The 23,539-nt window shown below is 37.3% G+C and overlaps 1 protein-coding gene across 1 annotated transcript in view; it reads left to right on the top strand.

Moving 5' to 3' along the window:
* Window positions 1-23,539, top strand: part of LOC123867741 (protein muscleblind) — a 208,901-nt gene that overhangs the window by 28,205 nt on the left and 157,157 nt on the right. The window contains exon 2 of the mRNA XM_045909978.1: window positions 14,077-14,123. The gene's annotated coding sequence lies outside the window, so the exon portion shown is untranslated. The remainder of the gene's footprint in view (window positions 1-14,076; window positions 14,124-23,539) is intronic.

Here is a 23,539-nt window from a genome sequence, read left to right as displayed (position 1 = left end):
ATTGGGAGTTAAACTACTAAAACAAACTTATCAAATAGTACAAATGCTAAGTCACGTCCATTTATAAGTTATAATTTTATTTTATAGTTTATACGTACAAAGGGTCTCCTACTAAAAGGTATTCCAAAATCTTTTTAGTCTCTATTAAATTTCGCTTATGGACTTTAACGGTTTTTATCTAAAGTGAGCATAAATCAAAAAGCAATAAGTATTATGGAAAGTCATCGTTTCCCTTAATAGAGTCGCGGTTTTTCTCTTTTTTACAAGTTAAGTACTTATGTATTAGTTTTTACATAAACTCATACCTAATAAATCAGTTTGTATATAGTGTATACTTGTGCAGAGTATAATAAATCATATGTAGGTATAGGTACACTGTTGTTAATTTTTTATCCATAAGAAAAGTGATTAGACATGAATAACATAAGTGCGAGCCGATTGTACTATGATATTCTATAGAATGTAGCTATTGACTGAAATCACTCTATTTGAAGTTATAAAAACCGGCTGACTAACTTTGCTATGACTAAACTGTAGACAATGAAACGTTTGTTGTGCTCAACTAAAATTGGCACAAGCAGATAGTTTTTTTAGTACTTACTAAGAAAGTACCAGACAAAAACAAAACTACGAAATATAAAGAGTTACACACTCACTCGATTACTCAGCGTACAATTTAGTCCTTACATGTAAACAGGAATTTTCTCGGTTAAATAAAGGCTTGGATCTACAAAAAGCGCTACGGCAATGTCCAAGACTTCAACAGCACGGTAGGACGCCACACAGCACACTGAAAATGTGCTAAAGTAGTTTACGCTATTTTTGACTGGCCAACATGTTGTAACGACCCTCGATTTTACACCAAAGTATTATAAAATTATATATAAATAGTATTAAAATTTTTGCTTTAATTTTATTAAAATCAGATCCCCGTTAGTTCAGTTACAATGTAAGCACTATTACGAAGCGTTCCTGGATAAACGATCAGCGCTGATGAGCGCTGAACGCACCTTGTGCATTACGTTTTTGAAGTTTTACATTATGTAGCGTTTTTGAATAACACTGACAGGACTTCGCTGAATAGCTAAGCGCTGGGTGGCCAGCATCGACAATCAGCGTGAGAAGAAATTCAACCCAATAAAAAAAAAAAGATTCCGACGAATTGAGAACCTCCTCCTTTTTTTGAAGTCGGTTAAAAAGGAACTCTATGAATGACGTCACGCGATACAGAGCGCAATTTTAGCAGCACAGCTCATACCTTCGCTGACGCTCCGCAATGCCTTACAATTCTTTGTAGCTCTGGGTGGAGCGTAGGCGTAACGCGTCACCGTAGTCGCGCGTTGTGTGAGCTCAGGCCTTACTCATAAATCTATCGATAAATATTTACAGCAACATTGTCAGACGACGCGCTACGGTGAACACAATGCCATGGCAAAATATTGCAGCCGAGATTACTCATCGGCTTAGTTGGTAAATCAGGCATCAGTCTTGAGGGCTTTGTACGGCGAGAGTATAAACATTATTGAGTTTATATAGAACCGCTAAATGGAATGCATAAGCAGATAATATTTTATGTAGGTTTTGAGTACTGTTTTATAAAATTGATTCTTTAAGCTGGTGCGCATCAGCTGGCCTGCTACCAAGTACTTATCACCTGAGCGTCTGGATTTTTTGACAGCCATATAGCTTCTGAAGAAGAAACTAAAGCTTTTCAATGGCAATGACGAAATGATCAAATATTTTCCTGTCCCGAAGCCCAAGTCAATCCCGAGTGTAAGCTGCTTAAAGTCTACTGAAAAGTAGCAATTTTTCGAGCAGTAGTAGTTGATGGTCGTCCAGCCTAATTAGGAAGAATAAAATATTTACGCACGTAAGATGAGCACAATCTATGTTAGATGATAGATCCTTTCTGTAACTGTAAATTACAGTAACTTCTGAGAGATCCGCAATTAGATCGCATTCCAAATGCATCAATGCCTGTTCCTTACTGAAAACTACAGTTGAAATTATTTCACCTATATCAACGAAGGATGAGGAAGAACTTGACTGTACTTATTTTAAGTTTAGAATAAGACCAATGCAGATAACCCAAATTTGCAATAAATTGATTTATTGATTGAAAAAAAAAGAAATGCTGTTGGTACATATAAAAAAGAATATGAGTAATAGCTTTCGTTATTACAAATCATTATTAATTTTATTATAGATCATACTATAGCGAAGGTGTAAGCTAAGGTTGTATGCATACAACTAGTGTATTTTGTTTAGACATGGCCTCACTTGAAGGCCATTACTCATTTTGAACAGACCAGTCCGCTTGTGGTGCTTTCACAAACAGATTACTTGGCGTCCAATTAGAGTGACTTACTTAAAATGCACTGTGGGCGCTAAGTGCTATCAAGGAAATTATACTTTTAGGCTTTTATTAAAGACTTCATAATTAGTTAAATGAAAATTAAACATCCTTCAGAAGCTGATGATAGAGTATTGTTTACGTTTCACTAGGCAGAAATATTGCCTATCCATAAGTACTTCACAATTTAAGGTCAAGATTGTGTAGCGAATTGCGACCACGGATTAAGCAAATATAGGTTGCGTCGCTGTTAAAATGGCATCAAACACATCCACATTAGAAATTCATTTAGGTTGGCCTAAATTGTCAATAACATGCCAACAACATTTGCTGACAGTTTGATTGAGGAAGAATTTAAAATTGCCTTTAGGGTCAATTGTTTGCTCCAATGCCTATAGGTTCCATAATCTTAGGTGCTAATAGAAAACATCTTGCATCACGGATACAGACATGTTCGCCAAAGAATACCTATTGGGTGGGTGTACCTAATTGTGCGACATTCGTCGTTTGTACCAGATTTTCGGCCAAGTAACCTGATCGGTTTAAGCCGAATTCGACAATATGATGCTTTCACAAACAGCTTAGCTAAAGGGCTATTAGAGTGCGATGCTTTGTGGTGCTCTGTGGGTGCTAAGTGCCGTCGAAGGATTACGTCTTCGTGTTTAGTCACTATTGTCGTGAATGTTTGGCCTTCGCTATGTTAACGTGCAGTTCTAAGCTTTTTGATGCTTCTTCATAGAGCACCTTGTTAAACTATTAGAATTTTTAGTTAATGACACACTCCGTTTCTATGTTTCTCTAACAGAGAGACACATGAAGAAGAATATACTATAATCATAAGGCCAATTCTGATCGAATCTCGTTTTGCTTCTAGATAAGTGTACTAATACAGACGTTCGCGTCACTGGTAATAAACAAAGTAGTAGTCTGAAGTTCATACAAATGAATTAAGCAATCCAGTTTATTTTAAATACAATTGAGCTATTTGATCTGCTTTAAAACAGACTAATTAGACGAGACGCTTAATTACAGTGTGCAGCTTGTTGCGCTAGAGGTATTGAGTTCTGCTAAAGGGAATTTGCGTTCACGTTTACTCATCAGCCACGTGGACGTTCAACGTTTAGCGTTTGGCTGCTTAGTGATCTGTTTTACCAAGAAGGTTAAGGTTCAAGCTGTTCGCACTTTACAGTGCAGCGTACGGCGCAAGTATTTTACAGTGCCTCCTGAAGATAGGTGATAATGACTTTGATGAATTTCTGAACTGAACGCTGACTCTATGCTTATTAGTATGCAGTGTCCAGTGTCCACTCTTTGACTTTTTCGGGTTTATCAGGACTTTTCGGCTCTAATAGCCATCACTCCGACGAAAAGCATAGCGTATCCACTGCCGTTTAGCATAGCTAATGGTTTGGATTTTGTCAGGGATCTTAAGTTCCCTACGGATTTGCAATTTCAGATTTTTTCATTCAGGGAAACTCCTAACATAGTCTTTTCCAAAGCTAAAATCCATGTTAAAAAGTTCATTGGACAATTCAGTTGGCTAGAAGCCCAAATCTACAATATCATGCTTTTGCAAACAGATTAGTTGTCGTTCAATTAGAGTGCGGTGCTTATGGGGTGGTAAGTGCCTTCGCACGGATTATGCCTTGGTGTTTGCTCGCCGCCGAAGTAGACGCTTAGATCGCGCAGCGCTTTACCCTTACCCATTGTCCTAGTGATATATCGTTCATTGATTACCATGAAACAGCATCGCTAATTTACTTCTCTCTTACATGAGGTAGGACAAAGAGCGACCGTTCTGTTTTAATATTCAAGTACTGACATAACAGCTCAACCCACCTGGAAGTGGCACTTGTGACTTACAAATTCAGCAAAAATTTGAGACCATTGAATTCATATGCATACTGGTAGAAAAATATTTTGCTTCAACACAATATATAGAAAAGTATAACATTACACCATGCCAATCCACATATTATGCATATTTATATCTTTTGCAAATTCGAATAGGGTTTTTTTTTTTACTCAGCACAATCGGCTTTTCCGAGGAGACCGCGCTCAACAATCCCGTCGGTCTCGGATTTGACGTTAATCTTGTTAAGACGTGACCATACTGACTTCTGTTTAGTGTTAGAAGTTCATTATCAGTTCACAGCTAAGCGGTTCAGTCCGCTTGCAACGCAAATCGGTAATGTGATGCTTTCACAAACAGATTAGTAGGCTCGCAATTAGAGTGCGGTCTTAGTGGTGCGCGGCAGTGGGCACTAACACAACAGATTAGGCATCATTGTTTACATCTCTCATAAATAATTTCACCAGTGATATTCGTAAACCAATGTTTGAAACGGATTGAAATTATTACGATGTTTCTGCTTTGTATGTCAATAAATAAATGTCTATCCTTTTTTTAGCCAAAGACCAGGACCTTTGCTCCTTAGTTCGACGAGACGCACGCACTCACTCTCTAAATCTGAATGAGGCGCTGCCTCAGCTTGATGCTGCAAGTCGATCGACTGCAGCGCAGGGCTTCAGGCTCACGCCTTCTCTTCTCTTCTCTTAGTGAAATCACGGGTTGATTGAGGACAGAATGCTTTCAGTGTCTATATTCTGTATAATACTATTATTTTTACAAATCGGGAGCAGCTGCGAAAACCATAAAATGAAATATCGATACGATCAATCTATAAATATCCATACTAATTAAAAAGAGTTGCAATCTTGAATAGATAAAGCACAACATGCTGGTGACATACATGGTATGTACACTATTTATACTTACCTATCCTGAAAAATCAGAAAGGTTTCACAGTATTTTTTAAAAACCTTAATAAACTGCGCGGACGAAGGTACGGGCATCGGCTACAGCAATTATTTGTATAATTACAAATAAGCTACTATTCGAATCGTTATATATAATTTTAATTAAGTGCCAATTAAAAATGTACGTATTATATAATATAACGTTTCTATATATAAAGGGAAATAGGCAATAGATTTTATCAGACTTTCATAAGGAGGCCATAGAAATAGTTTTCCATAATATATTTCCTTCAATGCAAAATATGCTAAGCGCAATTCAAATAAATCAATTCGCTGAAGTTTATGGCTCGAGAAAAGCCGCTATAGGTGGAAATATTCTCAATTTTATTATTACTGTTTGACGAATATCTTTCCCCGAATAATTCTTTTGTTGGTAATTATGGTTTGACCTATCTTTGTAACCCATTAGTAGGAATTTGTTTGTCATTGGTAGCCTATAAACTGAAACGAGTATAAATCAGCCACTTAAGCTGCTAAAACGAGGCGATTGCTCAGGCGATTGTGGCCTTTTTGTGCCCAGTCTAATTTTAGAAAATTGTACTTAATACCAACAATAACAACTATTCCTTCTTTTGACATCAATAAGTGCATTACGTAAATATCAGAAAGAGAAAATGAGAACTTATGTGCTTATACATTTTATTCAATCATATGAGAAATCGACATAAATTAAAAAATGTAGTTATGTTAAGTAGTTTTAGACAGTCACATTCAATAATTAAGAACTACTCTAACATTTTGCACATTAATATAATATGTGATGTATTGTGACTCATAATATTATCTACCTACTGCTTATAAATATGAATTATGAATGCCGTACAGTTACATTTTTTGCTTGGAATATGAAACATTTTATGTATCTCATACTTGATGTTTTGAGGGCAAGTAGATTGTTAATTTACTTAAAACGACTTACTTTACGAAAGAACGGTCGCAATTCAAATAACAATTATGCGTGTGTCCAATTATAACACTACTAGCTGATGACCGCGACTTCATCCGCGTGGATTTATGTTTTTAAAAATCCCGGGGAAACTTAGGTTTTCCGGGATAAAAAGTAGCCTGTCACTCTCCAGGTCTAACTGTACCCATACAAAAAAAAAACCACGTCGATTCTTTGCTCCCACTGATATGATGATAAATCTATGGTAGCTCCGTTGTGACTTGATTGAAGGACAAACGAATAAACCGTCAAACAAACATTCGCATTTATAATATAGGTATTGAGGTAGTGAAGGTAGTAATACATTTTTTTTAAATCAAATATTGAATGTTTTACAATCTGCTTTTAACACAACACATATGTCTACTAATTATTATGGAGCTGAATAAAGTAGCAGCAGATACTAATTACGGAGCCATATATGTCATGTAGTTTGTATGGATGTCAGTCACCTCAGTGCAATGAAGGCGCGCACGTGGGCTCTTGCCAATGAACTTGAGTCCAACGACTGCCGCGCCGCATGCTAATCCTACACCAACTGCCTAAATTATACATACTATACAGATGTACCTATTTTTTTATTATTACTAACTTGTCTGTAATAAATCAAAGGCTTGCATTGCTTGTACAGTTACTAATCTTCAAGTTCTTTGGCCACATTACGGGGAAGAATGGTACAAGGCGAGAGGAGGCACATGTCCATGTGGTTTTTTCCCAACTAGGTGGATAGATTTAATCCGTTCCACAACAAATATAACAGATACTTCTATTTCTGAGTGGGCACGTAATGCCACCAACACACGTCACTAAAGGGAAATCGCAAGAGCTGTAATGAAAGAGATCCCATTCACTCTCATCTCACACCATTCTGCCAAGAGTGAACGAATGAGAAGTAGAGAACTTGTCTATGCTATAAAAACTAATGTGTACACACTAGCTGTACCTAGATAATGAATAATTTCTAATATCTAAAGCAAGAGTCGAGGACTTTACCTGCTCGTAATAACGATCACATGGCAGTAGGACAGTTCTATCGTTACAAGATGTACAGAAGAAAATAATATAATTGAAACATTGCGTATGTTAGTGTTGAAAATTTATTATTACTATACAAAGTCACACCTACGTGTACGTACGCGGCTAAATACCAAATAAGCTGGAAATTTATTTCATTTAGCCTCGCATCGATCCTCTTCGGCACGCACACTATTTATACCTACATATTTCTACAATTTATTACACGCAACTAATTTCTTTGGCGATGAAACAATGACAATTGTAAACAGGTTCTAGGTTAAAGTTTAAACAAGTGTAAATTAAAAATTTTCGACACCCCCGACAAATCATTTTCAAATAAATAATTATGTATATCTAAGCAACGTCCATCTTGACAGCTTGACATTTGTCAATTGACACTTGAATATTATGAACCTAAGGGTTATCTAACCTTCTTTTCTACAAGAAAACTAGAAAATAGCTGATAACTTTTAAACGGCTGAACCAATTTTTTTGGATTATAGCTAAGAACACTCTCGATCAAGCCACCTTTCAAACAAACAAAAAGTAAATTAAAATCGGTTCATTCGTTTAGGCGCTACGATGCCACAGACAGATACACAGATATACAGATACACAGACACACAGATACACACGTCAAACTTATAACACCCCTCTTTTTGGGTCGGGGGTTAAAAAATAGTCAACACTTCAAATCCAAAATGGTAAAGAATGCTCATAATACGTGTCATATAGATTTGTGATAACAGATCTATATCAAACAACTTAAAATTTAAAAAACCGCCGACACAAAACCTCTATAAGAAAACTAGAAAAGAGCTGATAACTTTCAAACGGCTGAACCGATTTTTTTCGATTATAGCTAAGAACACTCTCGATCAAGCCACCTTTCAAACAAAAAAAAACTAAATTAAAATCGGTCCATTCGTTTAGGAGCTACGATGCCACAGACACACAAACACACAGATACACACGTCAAACTTATAACATCCCTCTTTTTGGGTCGGAGCTTAAAAAATAGTAGATGAGCTCCAGAACAGATCATGGCAGCTGAAATAGTGTTAACTACTCGTTGTTCAAAGCATAAACATTAGAACACGAAATACTAACAATTACCGATCAAGTAGTTAGATCACTCCTATAAATATCCGTCTTGAAACCATTTGTAACAATCTTGATAATGATGAAGTACGAGTAGATAGTATTAGGACTATCACGAGCCTCGCTAATTCGAATCTGCATTGGTTAGTAAGATCTTAATTAAGTAGAATACAAGTATTTTCGTAATTCAAAAGTATAATTCTGCCAAATAAAGTATCCGATGGATACTATTTTTTAACCCCCGACCCAAAAAGAGGGGTGTTATAAGTTTGACGTGTGTATCTGTGTGTCTGTGTATCTGTGTATCTGTGTATCTGTCTGTGGCATCGTAGCGCCTAAACGAATGAACCGATTTTAATTTAGTTTTTTTTTGTTTGAAAGGTGGCTTGATCGAGAGTGTTCTTAGCTATAATCTAAAAAAGTTGGTTCAGCCGTTTAAGAGTTATCAGCTCTTTTCTAGTTTTCTTGTAGAAAAGAAGGTTAGATAACCGTTAGGTTCATAATATTATGTCAATAGACAAATGTCAAGCTGTCAAGATAGACGTTGCCTAAATACATAATTATTTATTTGAAAATGATGTTTTGGAAAACTCAGATACTTTGGATCGTCGGGGGTGTTATAAATTTTTAATTTACACTTGTTGAGTAATGCAAGTCCTTGAACTACCTTGAAGTTCAGATGTGGAACGTGCTCTGAAATGAAAATCTCATAATTTATTAGATGATAGGTAAAATTTTTGCTTACACAGCTCAGTCAGAATTTTCCTTTGTCCTTGTACCTTTTGTTAAGTTTGTAACCTGTCGACTGTATATAGCTACTTTACAGTATCATAAAGTTCATCGCTCAACTGCCAATGCATTGCCTGGTAGAGTCGTATCACTAGCTGTATGGAATGGACGGTAAACGTGGGCGGGCTACTCGGTGATTTGGTTTGTTTATCGATTAGCTAAGATTCCGCGCCCATGGGCCAAGTTATGTCATTTGGCCGAGAGTCAAGGACGACGACGCGTGGTGCCATGCCGGCCTTATTTGGTGATTGGTGGGCGCCAGTTTTACGGCTTTGCCTTTTTCCTACGCCCCGTTTCGATGTTGGTTACATTTTGGATTATAAGAATTTATTGGTCTGTTGAAGACGCACGAGGCACTGACCTCTTTTTTCTTATCAGTGTCTCAAGGACAACTTACGACGGCTTAAGGAAGTACGAACGTACTTCCAATTGTTTTGTTTACCGTCTGTTAAGTTTCCATCTCAGTTACATTTGAGAAATTACTTATAATTGGCCTCGACTCACTAAACAACTGGGTGGAGTAATGTGCAATGAAACATGTTGTTTGAAATTCGGTACGGAACTCAAAACATTAATCTAGCGTAGCGACGCCCATTCTCAGACTATACGTAGTCTTATCCAAGCGTTGCCTCAACGATCCCAAGAAGATGGAAAAATCTCAAAAGACTCACATCAAATTACCGGCTTTAAAGCGTAGTAAATTCCCTTGGGCCCCAAAACGACACACCTTGCCTTTCAAAGGCGTCCCTAAAAATAACGTTGGCATTTCCACGGGGAAGTTTGGAAAGGATCGAGCGCGCGCGTGCTTTTGTCATACTTTTGTCAAGTTTTACGTGCGACGTGCCGGGCACTTCGATTAACCCAAAAGCCTACGTTCTTTAATAACTTCTATTACAATTTTTTTACAAGATAAACTAGTTCTATCTTACTTAAAAGTTAAAACAGAGCATCAAAAACACTGGACCTAAAAAATTGCGTTCATAATTTCATTAAACTCTATTACGGCTACTTTTAAAATTTATTCCAATTCATTGCAAGCCACAGAATTTTACATAAAAACTTATGCAGCCTTTTCTAAATGAAATAGTGACATGCATGCGCCAGTCTCATTTTCATTAAGCTGTATAGTCTCCAAACTGGCTTTTGAATTCTCTCATTTCAGATATTTTACAAAACGACGAACCGTCGGCTAACCGCCGTGAGCATAACCTTTCACAGTTTGACGCTTACGTAAATGCGTGTTTCAGCCTTCACTCATTTAAATGATTAGCGTGTCGTAGGGCTATTATCAGGCTTGCGTTAAGAGAATATTTATTTAATTTACTCCATGTTAATAGATTTTTGCAATCCAAACCCCGCACCTGTCTGTGACATTAAACCATATTTTAAAATTAGCGAACCCCTAATGGGCAAACGCGTGGATTTAGTTTTTTAAAATCCCGTGAGAACTCTTTGATTTTCCGGGATAAAAAGTAGCCTATATCACTCTCCAGGATATAGTTCCATGCAAAAAATCACGCCCATGCGGTGCGGGGTTGAAGGGCAAATCAACAAACTAACAAGCAAACACTTTCGCATTTATAGTGATAATATGGGTAGTAGTAGTAACTCGAAAAGCTCGCTTGAGTCTCAGTTTACCGTAGGATGTCACAAATCCTAGCTGCAGCCCGGCGGCGGGCGGGGGACGGGTAAGCAAATAGCAGTGTTTACCTGACTTCACTCGCGAGCTGCATTTGCCCTGATTCATCATTAAGGTTAGCATACACGATAATGTCGCTGCATTAGCATGGATTAGATTTAAACTAGAGATAGAGATTAAAAACTTTAAACCAATATTTTTTTAGTATGCATAATAATCAAAATACATAGTTTGATTTCGATCGTCTTCTTATTTTGTATTCTTTTTTTTTGTTTATATATATTATATATTTTTACCATAAAGCTCCATTATTTACTACCTACTAACCTTTTAAAATATCATTGTATTTAAATCTTTTGTACTAGCCTTTTATTAACGTTTATACTATGTATCTTTTTTAGCTATAAACAATTATATTTTTGTAAATATTTTATGTATAAAAGTTGTAGGTTAGTCGAATAAAATAAAATAAAATAAAAAATAAAATAAAATTATATCATGGAAGCTTTATTGCTGCTACCATCTAGCCTATGGGCTTTTAAGTAATATTATTCTAGCTTAAACTTCTACTTATGAATAATTTCTAAATCTAATTTACAATCCATTAACTGACCTTAGTTTATTATAAAATGCTTACAGTTCACTATGTTATTGTGACCTAGATAAAAATAAAGTAGCACAAACACTATTACACAAGCACTGCATTTACGCACTTTTTGACACTAGTTCGAACGGCTTGGTTCTTTTGAGCCTTCTTTTTAACCCCCGACCCAAAAAGAGGGGTGTTATAAGTTTGACGTGTGTATCTGTGTATCTGTGTGTCTGTGTATCTGTGTATCTGTGTATCTGTCTGTGGCATCGTAGCGCCTAAACGAATGAACCGATTTTAATTTAGTTTTTTTTGTTTGAAAGGTGGCTTGATCGAGAGTGTTCTTAGCTATCATCCAAAAAAATTGGTTCAGCCGTTTAAGAGTTTCTAGCTCTTTTCTAGTTTTCTTGTAGAAAAGAAGGTTACATAACCGTTAGGTTCATAATATTATGTCAATTGACAAATGTCAAGCTGTCAAGATGGACGTTGCCTACATAATTATTTATTTGAAAATGTTGTCGGGGGTGTTGAAAATTTTTAATTTACACTTGTGTTATTATGTTAAAGTTATTTAGAAGCTTCACAGCCTCGAAATTAACGTGATGGTGAAGTCGATGTTGGCGAGCTTCTGCGAACTTTGGAATGACTCTGTATACGATTTTGTTTTTATGATTTTTTGATCAGGTGGCATCTAATATTACTTCTTGGTAGAAGAGATGTTTACCGAAAAAGAGATGGTTCTCTTTTTCGGTAAACTACAGTGGAAAAATCTATCCTTTTCACATGTTTTGCTTATTTCAGGTATGGCTAAACCCAGCAGACGGGTTTCGCGTGTGTCTCGCGCACGATCTGATCGCGGCGGTGTATGCAAAGCTTTAACGGCTTTTATTTCCGTAACTAGCTACGACGCTCTCATTTTGTCGGTTAACGCGTATTGTGACACGGCGAAACGAATGCCGCCCCGTAATGGAGTTTTTAAGCGCAGCTTTTTCGCTTCGTATTGCAAAAGGGGATTATGTAACTAGAATGACTACGTGATTGCACTGCAAATACTGCAGGCGCCTCATTTATTGTTTCAGCTCGACCGGAGGTTCTATGGCGTAATAATTTTAAAATTATCCTCGGCGATAATAATTAAAATTGCTTATTTATTAGATACCAAACGAACTGCTTTATAAAACATCGTTTGCCAAACTTTAATATTAAGCTACAAGGTTCTTTTGTATTACATTACTTTCGGACTACCTAACGCATCAAGGTATTCGTCTAGTAAAATATATCTGACACATTGATAACTTATAATGTTGGGTCTAATAGCTTGAGATTTTCATATACCTAACATCTCTTTATAGTCTAAATCCCCTTTCCACGCAGACGAAATCGCCCAAAAAAAGATATGAGCTAATGTGTATAAGTAGAATATCAATATGTGTAAATGAGTTAGGGCGCATTACAAACCCCGAAGTTCAAATTCCCGACGAACTCGGCAAGAAGGCGCGTTAAGGAGCCATTGCGAGTTTAACATCGGTATAATTTGCCGGGCATATTGGAAAACTTGTAATTGGTTTAGTTTTATATTCGTGCGGCGATGTGTGTTCGGCGAACTTAAATTATATCACTTAAGAATTGATCTTCACCTTTGCCTCTAAATAACACCCGCGGCTAGAGCTTTCATTGAAGCTAATTCGGTTGTACCTACTCACTCTAAGCTAAATAGACAAGTCTCGTCTTAGTTAAAGTATACTAACCTTTGTGAAAAGATACATACGCAGTTACTAGTCACATACAAAATCTGACAGAAAAGTATAGCTTCGACTGTATTATGCTTACAGCCAATCCAAAAATAAAGTACGTTTGTGCTTAAGCACTGCATTGTAAAACTTACTTTATTCAGATAACGCTGAAATACAAATCGCTTTAAATGGCTAATTTACGCTCAATCGTCGCGTAAACATTTTCGCATACACTCTTTGACATCCGTAATCTCATCTTGTAATTTTTATCAAAGAGTCTACTAATAGTGTTTTCTCTTTCATAACGTCCTGTGCGAAAAATACATTTTTAAAACAGTCAATTTAGTTTAGAGCTTCTTTATAACATAATAACAAGTGTAAATTAAAAATTTATAACACCCCCGACAAGTGAAGGTTACAGTAACTAGAACTGATAACTTTCAAACGGCTGAACCGATTTTCTTGGACTATTCCGCGCCTACGATCCAAAGTATCTGAGTTTTCCAAAACATCATTTTCAAATAAATAATTATGCAACGTCCATCTTGACAGCTTGACATTTGACAATTGACATAATATTATGAACCTAACGGTTATATAACCTTCTTTTCTACAAGAAAACTAGAAAAGAGCTGATAACTCTTAAACGGCTGCACCAATTTTTTTGGATTATAGCTAAGAACACTCTCGATCAAGCCACCTTTCAAACAAAAAAAACTAAATTAAAATCGGGTCATTCGTTTAGGCGCTATGATGCCACAGACAGATACACAGATACACACGTCAAACTTATAACACCCCTCTTTTTGGGTCGGGGGTTAAAAATCAGCACCATGACAGAACTTCACCCAACGTCTGGCTTGATAAATCTAATTAATTTTAAAAACCCAATAAGCATTATGAACTTATACTTTTCACAAGAAACTAGCTGGTGGCCGGCATTGCAAATTGCAATGCGAAACGTGCTCCACCCAATAATGTTAGGAATCTCGTACGTCCCAACAACAACTGTACTAACTAGGTGTAATAAAATGATTGATTGAACATTTTGGTATAAATTATGCTACAAGAATTTTTTTTTCTTTACAGATTTCGGCTCGGAGTCATATAATATTTTCAAGGAGCTCGCCTTTTAAGTAAGTGACCTTCAAGATTTTTTTGCATGACACCTAATATAATAAATAACTAAAAACGTAACAAATTATTTGCGTAGATTCTGTCGCACGACACATTGCGGTACAATTGAAGGCCGACACGTCATGACGGAGTGGAGTGGAACCGTGTCTTTTCAACTTAAACTCAGCTTTATAGACTTTGAAATACGGTTGATATTGGTATGCTGAATACAAAGCTGAGGAGACTCAATGGAACACGCCGCCGCTTTTATGCCTAAGGAAATATAGCTCAGTTTGAGTTGTTATCAAGAAAGGCGTTATGTCTCGGCTCCACTCCACTCTGCGAGTGGTCGCTTACTCCCAGACGAACCACAAGAGTCACAAGTAACACATTTTTAGTACCTATCTACTTACTCAAAATCCAGTGCTGTCATAGTAAAGGTCCGGTCACTGCGAATGACAGCAGCAAAGATCAGTGCTGAAGTGTGACCACTACTCACGCATTTTTAATGCACTCCCAATGCTGCTGACTTCACATAGATTTGGATATTGCGTTACTTGTGGTTTTTGTAGCCGTGCGCAATAATCTTAAGGCTATCACAGAACTCTTAATAAGGTAATAGAAATGGTATCGCGTACCGCCAATTTTGAGCAACTCACTCATTTAAAAATGTACAAAAAGAATGAATTATAAATTGAAAGCAGCTCTAGCAATCTAGCAGTTCTTGCAAATTAAACTGTAGAGCTACCAAAATGTCTACTTTTACTATGACGCGGAATGATGGGTCACTGGGACCTTGTCACTACCCATCGGCGCGGTTGGGCCGGCAATTTAGCACTACTCTACTTATCCTGATTTCTATGGGCGTTCTATAACTGCAGTACCTAAACAACTAGCAATATTGTTCTTGTTCAGACATAAAAGAGAAAGTTGTTTTGTTAGCTGGGCCTGTCTGAATTGCTAATGCAGATAGTCATTTACCTGCCTTGTGTAGATCCGTTGCGGTGTATGGACCTGAAGAAACGTGAGCTATTGTCTGGAGCCACCGAACCAATCCACATTAATAAACGTTGCTCCCCTTCTAGCTACTTTACTTTCAATTCCTTGTTCTTATGCCTCTTATATACGTTGACCCAACTCGTTTGGCGAATGCATTCGGACATGTAAAGGCTACGTTGCGTGTATTTGCCGAACCTCCGACGCTATCATGGTTTACCGGCATACGGTGACGTTTTCGGTATAAAATTAAAGATTCGGCATTAACACGTTGGCTGGCACTCGCTGAACGCTATTGTGGGCTAACGTGATCTGGAGGCTTTATAATATGGTATTTAGTTTGAGAAACTCACCTATTGTTTAGGTGAAAAGCTTGGTGGTAGGTACCTACTAAGTACGCCAATTCCTGAATATTACATTATTGTAGTTCACATAGATATCTGACTTAAGTCATTAATCGTTATCGATATGGATAGGGAGGTATTATACGAATACCGACATCGAACAGGATTGATTGGTATAGTAACTAGGCGTTAGTCAAACGTCATCGTTATAGGCGAATGCTATACACTCGATCTAGATCGGCGATATTTGGATTGAACCATAGTCTTAACAAACAAATAGATCTTGTTATACCTACTTTTTACCGTGCATTACCTATACTCAATATTGCTATTGAGAGTAGGTAATTTAATTTTTATGGCTATTTAACTGCATTTAAATACATTTTTCTACCTAAATGGCAGGAAGTCAATTTTATCTATCAACAAACAAGTTTGAAGTATGCATTTTTGCTTAATATATTAATGCTTTAGATATTTTAATGACAAAATAAAACATCCTCAAAAAAGTTTTCGTAATACGACCTTTATAAATGCCAATAGCATCAGCTTTTTAATTCAGTCATAATATATTACAATATCTAAATAATTATATAAAAATAAATATACAATTATGGTAATCTTATATGTATGGTATCAATGTAAGCAAAACTATTACTTATCCAATAAAAAAAATTGTTTAGATATCATGTAAAAAATATTCTTTCATTTCTGAAGTATCTATGTAAACAGTTCACCCATCCATCAGCCTGCATACGTCCACTACTGCACATTTAATAGAGAGCGTGCAACTAAAACCTATGATTCTCAGCGTTAATCGTCACCCAGACACCCACCCACTTCCTTCAACCTGCCCTTTGAAGTCTTCATTCAGTCAGGCCGGAGGCCTCCCCACATCTCGGTCAGCGTTCTGCACTCCAGAACTCAAAACCAGGAAACCTTTGATTAATCATTGAATATTGAATATACTTATCTAGTTTTTTAAGTTCCAAGGGCACAATCCTGCGTATACTTCGTAAGTATAATATAATAATAACTTAAATTTAGGTTCTGACGTGGAATCGCAGCCATTTATACTTTCCACAAACTTTGCTCTCGCGAAGTTTCGGAAGCGATTAGTCATAAATAATTGAACGCAGCCGATATTCCCGTGTAAGAAGACAAAGAGATGACAACCCTAAAACTTTGTCAATTTACGTTGAGACCGTAAAGACTTAGTCGTTCATGTCCGTACTTGGCAGAAAAGTGGAGGTAACATCATGAGAAGTTTCCAGTCGTACTTACCTTGTCTAGAAAGGGATCAAACTGCGGTGCATTCGCTTCAATGTATTATGCAGTCCCGGAGCGGGCGCTTGTGTAAGCGGCTCGGAATCACTCTACTTCCCAAAGAACACTGCTTTACCAAGAAAATGTTCCACTCTCAAAGTTCAAGGAGAACTATTCCGCTTTGAATATCTCACCTAAATTTCCTGCTATAGATAAGATTATAATAATTGCAGACGAACTGTAACGATCTCATGAATAAAATCTTTGGTCCGCCTATTCTTAGGCCGAGATCTACAGGCTGTACTCTGACTTCGCTCAGACTTTACTTATGGTTACAAGGAGACTTATGCCCCTTCCACACAGATAGGACTATACCTAGAAGTAATAATGTGTGCCATGCAATATGAAGTTATTTTTTGTACAGATTCAAAGCGCCTCACCGACCGTACCGGGAACTAAAACTGACTCTTTGTGTAAAATGGTCTTCGTGTTGACACTATGTTGACAGATGTCTCAACTCTCATTCACTAACATTTAATTCCGAGTACTGCTGCTATATCAGCGTCAAAATAGCGATAGTCTAGGTGCTCCAAAAACTGGTCTGCTATAAGTACATCGTACTTGTTGTACTAGTAGGTCAGTGCTCTTCCAATCAGTCTGTTTCGCTTTGTCTCTGAGTAAAGTCTGAGAAAATTCAAGGGCAAGGACGTATTCAAGGCAGCTAGAAATTCCATACCTAAAGAATATTTAATTTTGCATAAGATTTAAATCTAATGCCAAGCACAATGTCTTCTAAATGGAATAAATTCATTCACCAAAAAATGATTGCTGGGGCACCGCTTTAATTCGCTCAATTACTGAGCGGAAAATCCTTAATGGGGAACTCCTACATTCGACTTCATATTTGCGTGAAATAAGAAAAGTGAAGCCAGTAACCACGCGTTGGAAGCCAGAGGCTACAACATTTCAATACATGGTTTTATCCCTACTTAATTTAGAATACCTATTATTATAAATCTCAAAGTATGGCAGTTTTATTCTTTATTTGCTTACTTGCTGATGCAGGCGTCTTCGTTCGCGTGGATTTAGGGTTTTTAAAATCCCGTGGGAACTCTTATTTTCCGGGATAAAAGTAGCTTATGACACTCTCCAGGTCTTTTACTATATACTCACGGAAAAAATCTTGCCGATCTGTTGCGGCGTGATTGAAAGAACAACCAACAAACCAACAAACAAACCTTTCGCATTTATAATATGGGTAGTGATTAATTTGATACGCGTTTACTCTGTTTTTTTTTTTTTTATCGGCACACAGCTTCAACATGACCATTACTAATAAAAAAAATACGCATTGCTTACACTTGATTTATGTAGGTACGTCAAATCCATACTAATATTATAAATGCGAAAGTGTGTCTGTCTGTCTGTCTGTCTGCTACGTTTTCACGGCCCAACCGCTGAACCGATTTTAATGAAATTTGGTACAGACTTGGAATACATTCCGGGAAAGGACATAGGCTTCTTCTTATCCCGGAAAATCAAAGAGTTCCCATGGGATTTAAAAAAATCGAAATCCACGCGGGCGAAGCCGCGGGCATCCCCTAGTGTGTAATAAAAATGTCTGTAAGCCATGTCTAAGTAGTACCTAAATTTTTATTAGTAAAGGCTTACCTGTCTAGAATAAAATAATCGTATACCTCATACGATATCCTATACGATTATTTTCATCTTGGGTCTTTAGACATGTTTATAACAGGTGCGTTATGTAAAGTGACAGTAAACGGTGGATAATCGCATCACATTTCCGCGTTTACACCGTAGTTGGTGGGGTAAATGAGATTGTGGCCTGGTATGTCGCTATGCAGAACCTATCGTGCGTACGACCATCACTAGTATAGGTTTGATTAATCCATACAGCTTCATGATTTAGGCATGCGCACACAAAAAACTTTACTTTGCTTCATGTCAAATCTCTGAATGAAACGACGACAATTCAGGCGGGGAGACGTGAAGGTAGACGAGTAGCTAAACAGTTGCAGTTGCTTGTGTGAGGAACGTCCTAAGAATTGCAGTTGCTATGCTGTATCCAATTTGTAATAGGGCACATTATACAGCTTAGCAACTGCGACAACAGCATGACAGTAGCAAAATGAAACTCATGGTCACTGGCAAGATCGGAGGACGTCGCGTCTTTCCTCCGGGAACGAAATCCGACACATTGGTCCGACCAGTAGGGCAATACATCTTTTGCACACCTTTTTGCAATGCGTTGCGCTTCCAATAGGTAGAAATGGCGCAACCTCGTAAAAGAAGTCATATCTCAAGGGAGCCACGATCCTCAAAACTGAGGAACCGATTGGAGAAGAGGTAGAAACTATGTACCTAACAAATAATGTTTAAAATATATCTAATCTAAAATCTGAAAAGTGTGTGGTTTACTAAGTGGATAGCTATATGATCACATTTCATTTTCATCGTGTCGCCGTTATAGTACAGCAAGCGTAAATGAGATTGTGGTCTGACGTGGCGCTTCAGAGATCCGGTCCCATATGTATAAGCATTTAAAACCCTACCAAACGTTTACATATTTTGTTGCATCGCTATAGTTTAAAATTCAAATGTAGGAATTTTATTTTTATACTTAACCCAAAAGCACATATTACGCCATCATTTTTCGTTGCATAAAGCCAAGGTAAAACTGGTAAAAAAATTACAATACTTACTTCTAAATGTAATCTTATAATGGGATCAGTAAATCTTTCGTTCAATACTGCATTTTTCTCACTTTATATTCTAATTACAGTCTTATTCATAAAAATTTGTAGGAGCTTTATTAGCTTGTTATAAGCAAAGTTCTCAAAAACATTATTCATAAACGTTCAATATTGCTAAAAGTGTTCAATAACGGCTCCATAACTTATAACAGGCTGAACCCTACTATAAACCTTTATTAAAGAACAAGATGGCCGTCGTCTTGTCTTAACAGCTGATAATTTGTTTGATATGCAAGATTGAAGTGAGGTTATTTTGTTTTGGTTGATTCCAGTGTCATTGCATTGTAATTATTGTACGTTATTTATTCTGGATTCGAGAGGCTGTGGTAATTAACCAGAGTTGCAAGTTTTAACTGCCTTAAGATGCTAGGGACGGACGTCGTGAAGTAGGTACTTAAAAGTTCCTACTTAATTTCGAAGTTTCTTTTCATGTAATCATTCCTTTACATAGGTATGTGATTTCTTCTAACGTAAGAAATATGGCGGTGATGCAGCTCAGTACCTAACTACATAAACCGAGAAGGATTTGGGTAAAAAAAGGACTGGCTCATTTTTTGCGCAACGGATCAGCCTGGCTGTCAAGCGTGGAAATGCAACCAGTACCTATTCTTGGCACCATTCCACACATGATTTGTATAGTAATTAGATAAGGCTAGCTTTAAGTTTTATTGTAATATTTTCAATTTAAAAAAAATGGATTTTATTCCATGAATGTCCAGGTACTGTATCTAACACATACTTTTACCTAATACATGTTTTTTTTAAATAGTATAATAAAATCTAACGCTAATTTCTAAATTCCTTCCTGTTTCCATTTTTAATTAAATAAATCGAAACAAAACTCCGAACGATAATACCTAACTATCCTCCAGAACTCAGACAATTGACCGAAAACAAATATCACACCTGCGTCACTTTTCTGTGAAGAGCCCAGTTTTTTTGCAATTTTGTCTATGATTTTATCAGAACGACAACATAACAAAGCGAAACTAGCCTTTAGCGAGAATTTAGTTGTGAGAGGTTTATTGAACCTTTATGAATAAAGAAAGTTATGAAACGTTTAATAGGCCTAATGAGCATTTTAGCTAATGAACGTTTTAAACCTATAATAAGGGATTTTTATGAATAAGACTGTAAGTACAGCTATCTATTAGAACTCTTGCAATCCTGCGTCTGAATATAGTGAAATAGTTTGCAACCCCTGCTAGGGCCGATTTAAGTTAAAAGTACCTACCACAAAAACGGCATTTAGAAGACCTATATCGGCTTTCACGCCAGTTTCTTCCGTCGCACGTTCTTTACTTACACAATTAATTTGAGTCGATAAATCCGCATAAAAAGCTAGGCCAGGGGCAGCCAACCGCGCCGCTCTAACTATTCCGAGTTCTTTGTTCACGTTGGCTTGCTTGAGTTGTAGACCTAATTACTTGGCTCTACCCAATCTTTTTATTTCATACCTAACTAAGCAAGCGCAATACTTGCTCACGAATGCTATGTTATATCTATTGAAAACTCGTTATGGTTTTGTCTTGTGGCAAACTGCTACGCCATAGCAGGATGCCACGTCACTAGCCGCCGAGACAGACAGGCAGCGTGCTCGGCGCCTGCTAGCCCATTAGACGTCTGCCCGATGTAGAACGCTCGATAAACTTGTAAAAACGCCTTCTACCCATTTAATTTTATACCCCCGCTTAGGCGTTGCTATTGGCACATTTCTTTCTTCTTTTTTATAGGTCCGGCATTAACTGTGTCGTTCTATATTTTGCGCTTGTTATAACTTCATCATCGAGAAAGAAATCAATTTCCCATTAGCTATTCTCTTACAAAAACGTTTTATTGAAGCCTTTAAAATCCTCAATAAAAGTCTCGATCTTACCACTTAATTTCTGTGAATAGACGCTACACATGTTACATAAGAGGTTAGATAATTATGGCAAACTTTTATCGACCTGGATTCCTAATTATTAGCTGTATTTGAACATTAAGTTGTAAAAGCGTTCGGTAGTTGTCGCAGCACGTACGTGAACGTTATTCAGCGAATTCGGTTATGTAATTCGTTGGAAATATTCAAGTTTTCCCTTCGGCGAGACGTTATCGCGGGCGGGCTCTCATCGCGAGCGGGCGGGCGGCGGCGAGCGAGGGCGGGCCTTCCCCGCGGGGACTTAATTTGTTGCTCTCTTGGCGCCTCGCATCTCACTTTCAAACGGCGTAACGCGACCTTACCACGTTCCCTCCTCGGGTGCCGTGTTCACGTCATGTTCCCTTTCATCACGAACACCGAATACAGCGTCTCTTATTTTGCTCATTTAAGAAAAAAAAATTGCCGGATTACTAAAATTAATTTGCATTGCAGGAAATCTTAAAGTACATGTTGAAATAATATCATGAATTCGTTTAACTGTCTTATTAACCCTCGACAAAAAGAGGGGTGTTATAAGTTTTACGTGTGGATCTGTGTATCTATGTATCTATCTGTGGCATCGTAGCTCCTAAACTAATGAACCGATTTTAATTTAGTTTTTTTTGTTTGAAAAGTGGCTTGACGAGTGTTCTTAGCTATAATCCAAGAAAACCGTTCCAGCCGTATGAAAGTTATCAGCTCTTTTCTAGTTACTGTAATCTTCACTTGTCGGGGGTGTCATAAATTTTTAATTTACACTAATACTATACTATAATATTAGACTAGTTGACACGCTCCGGCTTCGCACTGTAAACCTATTTATTTCACAGTGAAATAGGAATGTGTCATGTTAGAAATCAGAACACATTTTTAACAGGGATTTCATGCATCTGGATAATTTTTTGTAAAATGCCGAGAGATCTCTTTGATTCCTGGAATAAAAAGTCTCTTCAGGTCTTCCTCACCTTCACTATGCAAAAAATCACGTCGATCCGTGATTGAATTACAAACCAACCAACAATCAAACGCACTTTTGCATTTAAAATATGGGTTGGGTATACGTTTATTAGTCCACCCGTACGGAGTCGGGGCGAGTGCGCTGACGACAGTTTAAAGGAGTTCAAGGATTCATACTTTAACATAATTAGTAGGTAACACTTTTGAAAATAATATGACTTTAAAAAAGCTTTAAACAACAGCGATATTAATAAGGATTTGATTGAAAGTATGGACATTCCTTGTCAAAGAGGATACATGACCAAAGTCAATGAATGACCTTAAGGTACCCACACAATGTCAATTAATATGAAATTCACTTTGAAGTATTGTAATACGGGCGACGGCAAGTAATTGAAATATTTATGCGAAATCGATCCAAGTCAAGCCACTGCTACAATCAGATCATATTCATAAAGGAGTTCTCGCTAAAATATTTATGAGCGTGAGGTATTTTGATATCTACTTTGTAGCAACCACGGTAAGAAAGTAAATACGATCCGATTGACACAGATATTATGAAGTCACTTTGAATCCATAGTAATATTATAAATGCTTTAGTTAATGTATTTGTCTGGCCTGCTAGCTTTTCACGGCCTATACGCTTATCCTATTTTGTCCTCCCTGGGAAAGACAAAGGCTACTTATTATCCTGGAAAATCAAAGAGTTCTCACGGGTTTTTAGAAATCCTAAATCCATGCCTATGAAGTCGCGGGCATTATATATTTGGTACAAAGATAAATTGTATCCTGAAGACGAATATGATGATCAACCCATTTCCGCCCCACTACTGAGTACGGGTCTCCTCTCAGATTGAGAAGGGTTTAGGCTATAGTCTGCCACGCTGGCCCAATGCGGATTGGCAGACTTCACACACCTTTGAGAAGATGGAGAACTCTCAGGCATGCAGGTTTCCTCACGATGTTTTCCTTCACCGTTAAAGCAAGTGATATTTAATTGCTTAAAACGCACATAACTGAAAAGTTAGTGGTGCGTGCCCGGGATCGAACCCCCGACCTCCGATTACCTTTGTGTATATTACGCAATATGAAAAGGATTTTCACGTGACTTTTCACATGCTACCTATGGATCATATTTCTATCTCTACTGATAATCTACGTAGGTGTAGCTACTAGTATAGCTGGGATGAGAGACCGCAAGG

This window comes from Maniola jurtina, chromosome 1 (assembly GCF_905333055.1).
Source record: "Maniola jurtina chromosome 1, ilManJurt1.1, whole genome shotgun sequence".
Classification (NCBI taxonomy): domain Eukaryota; kingdom Metazoa; phylum Arthropoda; class Insecta; order Lepidoptera; family Nymphalidae; genus Maniola; species Maniola jurtina.
Note: the sequence above shows the minus strand (reverse complement) of the source record. Positions and strands in the feature narration are given on the sequence as shown.